The following is a 4,997-nucleotide window of genomic DNA, read 5'->3' on the forward strand; positions in this document are numbered from 1 at the left end:
TTTAAGAAAGGACTTGTATCGCTAAAGTTGTATTAAGAAAGAATAAACTAGTTTTATTTAAGAAAGGACTTGTATCGCTAAAGTTGTATTAAGAAAGAATAAACTAGTTTTATTTAAGAAAGGACTTTTATCGCTAAAGTTTCTTCGGAAAGAATTTTTACAGAAAATTAACAAACACAGAGGTGTAACAGTATCATTGTAAATTTGTACAGTCAAGTATTTTAATTGAAGTATAGTATTTTCCATTTTGTCGAATTTGAATTAATTCACCAGCTTCACTCTAGGGTGTTTTTAACACCTAAATGTTCAGCCATTGGAAAGTTGTGGAGATGATCGAGTACTTCACAATATATATTATGGAAGTACCAACTGTAGTCATTGTTTCTGTCCACTTGTATCTTCCCATTTCCAACATAACAAGCCCCTTTTTCAGGCATAATGAGTTCTGTTGTGCCCAATACATCTCTTCTTTTGGCTGTATGGAGTGACTGTTTGCCATGAGGGGGTTCTGCATTATTCTTGATCCACTGAATAATTGATTTCAAATTCGTATTTTTTTGATTGAGTATCTATCAGTTTATTGTTGGACCACATTAGTTCTTCATCATCACTTGTGGATGTAATATATTAAATTATACTTTGTTGTACTTCCCTATTTTTGGATTTTTTTACGTTCTTCTTTATTATAAGGTCTTTGGGATAATTCATCAATATTTCCATGGTTCTGTCTAGGGAAGTGCATTACGTTAAGTTGTACTCATGGAGTTTGGGGAGCTATCTTGGTATCTGATTTTCTGAATTGCAAAAATTCACCAGCTATTTCAATGCTGCATGATCAACCTGAAGTGTAAACTTTTTTCATATGTGTAATGGTGGAAATGACTTAGGACTCAAACAATACTAAATAGTTTTTTCTAAGTTGTACTAAACTTTCATTCTGCAGCATTCATTGCTTTGCTATAGAATGCAAACACATATTCTTTTCTGTGATAACACTGCTCCCACTGCAAAATCATTGTTCATGTATCCAAAATGAGTGGATCTTTAAGAAATGGATAGGCTAACACAGGCACAGGGTCAATCCTTTCTCCATTTTGTCAAATGCAAATTCACAATTAGCATTCAAACAAAACATAGTTGACTTTTCAAGTAATTTATGTAGGGGAAGATGATCCTAACAGCATAGTCTAAGAGAGTGTGTGTTTTCTTATCGCAAAGCTACATTGGGCTATCTGCTGTGTCCACTGAGGGGAATCGAACCCCTGATTTGAGCATCGTAGATCCACAGACTTACTGCTGTCCCACCAGAGGACCAAAGGCCATACTTTTACCATAGCAGGTTCTTTGGAGTTAGCAAATCCTGGACATAAGCAGCCTTCAATGGATGTGAAGACTCTCTCTGCTGACTGTGTGTCCTAGGAATCTTGCCTGTTGATGGAACAATTCACACTTCTCAAAGTTCATCTTCAGGTGGTTCTCTTTCCTCAACCAGTTCAGAACTTTCCTTAGCACATCATAAGGATTATCAAAGATCTTACTATATGTGGTTATGCCATCCATGTTTATGAGTATAATGAACCAGTGTAGGCAGAACATACTCCATCAATCATTGAAATGTAGCAGGTTCATTATATAATCCAAATGATAATACAACAAATTGACACAATACATTTCCTGCAGCAAAGTTGGTCTTTTTTATACTTGTTTTGTCAACTTGCACTTGCCAACACTTACTCGTAAGATCCAATGTTTAAAACAAGTTTGATCCAGATAGAGCATCCAGAGTAGTTTATCTTTAGCTGTGGGTAGGAATCTTTCTTTATGACTTTATTCACTTTATGGTAGTCCATGAAGAACCTTATGGATCCATTCTCTTTCTTTACAAATACAACAGGTGATGCACAAGGACTAATATTTGGTTCTATCATTTCTTGTTTCTTCGTGGTTTGAAAGCTTCATCTTGTTTTGCAAGTGGAAGTCATTTGGTTAACTGACATATTAAGGTTGTATTCCCAGTGTCAATATTGTGAACATTTTTATTTGTTCATTCCAAGTCATCAGGTCCACTGGAATGAGTCTGAAGAATAAAGATATCATCATTAGGGTTATAAAATTTGAGTCAAGTATGGAAGAGACATTGCAAGATGTTAGGCTGTACAGGTAGTACATGTCAATAAACATAAGAAGTAGTCATCTTTGAGGAAAGAGGCAGGAACTCAGAGGTCAAATCCTTACGTTCGGACAGCTTACCACTTCCAAAAGCTGTGTAACTGAAGCTGTGGAGGACTTACAATTGAACAATGTCAGAGATTATATAAAGTGTTCAAAGAATGTCAAAACACCTTTGATAATTCTACCAAATATTAATTAATCAGGACACACTGGAGTGTTTGGTTCTATTACAGCCCATTCAATAGATGTAAGTTTATTTTTAACAAGTCCTGGTATGAGCATTTCATTTCTTGGTAGTATAATGACTGCTCTCCTTGTTTTCACAGGAAGTTCACCTTCTGGTGTAGTAATTTTTATGTTGTGCACAAGAACATCCTGTGAAGTTATTTGAAGCTAGCCTAACCTCACAACCTTGTCTCCACACGAAGTCATTTCCTACTATGCACTTTTTTTTCAATGTCAATTATCCATACATCATGAGATGCAGAGAAGTTTCCTATATTAAGGGTAACTTCCAACTTTTCTTTTGCTAGAATTTTATGTCCACTTATTTTTTCATCTCTTGAAACAATTTTCCACCTTTCATTACCAAATTGGATGAAGATATTGTATCTGTAGAACCAGTGTCAATTAACATATCAAGACTTCCCATTAACAAATTCATAGACTGGTTTCTTTAAGTAATAAGCTTCTTATCTCACTTGAGGCAGATGAGGTATTTTCAGATGAACTTTATCCCATATATACAACTAATTCATGTTTCCTGATGTCTGATTAGCCCTTTTTTTTCCTTTAATCTGGTTGGGTTCAAACACTCATCTTTAGGGAATGAACAGTTGTTGATTCCTCACAGTCTTGGGCGAGTTCTTATTCTCTATAGGTTTTGTCTGCAGTCACTGGCAATATGTCCTTTCATGTTACACTTGAAACACCTATTGTCTTATGGTAAATTTCCTCCATTTTGTGTCTAACTAATCCTTTTCTTCCTTCTAAACTATCATCAGATGGTACCTTTAATTGTTTACCTACAACTTTAATGGATTCAAGTTCCATTGCCAATGCAAAGCTTCCTTCAACACGTACACAGAATTAGTTTCAGCCTAATTCTTATATCCTCACCTGTTATGGCATCTATAAATTAGTCATATGCCAATGAATCCATCATTTCATGTGGAGCATCTGGATACGATAATTGAAACAAACCTTTTCAAATTTTCTGCAAGCTTGGATAATGTTTCTTTTTTTCCTCCATACCTTGTTTTGGAACTTTGCTCTGGATAATTCCTCCTTGTGTATCATTCTGAACCTGTTGGATAAAGCAACCATTGATGCTTAATAGTTATTAAGGCTTTCAGCTGGAAGGCTGCTTAATATTACTAAAGCTGGTCTTTTTAAATGGGCAGCAAGATGAATAGCTTGTTGCTCACTATTCCAAATGTTCCTTGATATGTATGACATTTTAAAATGTCTTTTACTCACCACAGTAATCCATATTTGTATAGGAAGTCCAAGAATATACATCACTAATGCAGCTAATTTATTCTTGTAAATTATTTAGCCAGACAAGCTGTTTAAGTATTAATGCATAAATGTAAAAAGATAAGAAAAATTAGCATATTGTTGGGCTGGAAACCAATACTTCTGTAATATGCAGGCATAATATATGTTTTTACCTTCCTATATTAATATAAATATCACCTACTTGGCAAGTAAAGGACCTCACTGTTGTTGGCCTGTTATACACACTGTGTGAAGTTGCAGCAAAATTCCCATGGACAACTAGATGCTGTCTGCTGCAGAATCACCAATCATGTGGTAAACAAGTTGTTCTTGGTAAAACTGACATTGGTTTCACATCAGTTCTACTTGGTAATCACAGTGAACAAATCAACAGAAAGACATCTTGTGGGAATAAACCTGTTGACTTATTTCCAGATTCTGCAGAAGGTGACTGTCTAGTGTTTATGCAAGTACACACTGAATTTTTGCTTTGTATACAATAGATATTGTGTTACCCTTGGCATCACATGCTAGTCTGTTTATTTTCTCAGCATAAACTTACTCTGTGATTTTCCCAATTGAGCCTCATGTTATAAAGCAGACTTATCTAATATGTGTGCAAAAGTCGGTTTTAACTGAGAAAACCACATTTCAAAACTTCATATTTGTTGCATATGAATTTGCCAAGAGTGATTTAAGAAGCATATAATTCGTCCTTATTCTGGAAACAATTCCACATATTCCAAAAGCTTACCAGCTGCTCCAGCATAACCCCGATAATATTTCACTTAAGCTTTGGATCCTGCTATGTAATTCACTAAACTGTCAACATATTCTATAATGTCCTATAATTTAATACTTGGCAAGCAAGTTCTAATCCTAATTATCTTGTGCTCCCCAGTACAAATCAATGTATCAGTATACATAATGAAAGACTTACACTCTATGTAAACCTCTCATTTTCTTCATTGCAAGCAGCCAAACATTCAAATCTATGACAGATTGGTATGTGAATGTTAACTAAATTTGTCTCTATGTAGCCTTAATATTTTACTATTGTGTAACCTTGTAAACCCAGTATTCTCATTTTCACACTCTACAAAAGCATCTTTACCCTAACTCTATCTATTTCATGTCTTACTTCCTTGATTTATACACCTCATCTGTTTTATTCTCCCTCTAACGGTGCTGTCTTCACAAAGCTATCCCTAACTTAACCTCTGTAAATGCAGTGTACTGGAATTTTTTGAGCCTCCTGAAATTCACAATCCTGAAACACAACACAATCTTGGCACCTATTACATCCTATACAATGCTCATCACTT

This window comes from Limulus polyphemus, unplaced genomic scaffold (genome assembly GCF_000517525.1).
Source record: "Limulus polyphemus unplaced genomic scaffold, Limulus_polyphemus-2.1.2 Scaffold2188, whole genome shotgun sequence".
NCBI classification, from domain to species: Eukaryota; Metazoa; Arthropoda; class Merostomata; order Xiphosura; family Limulidae; genus Limulus; species Limulus polyphemus.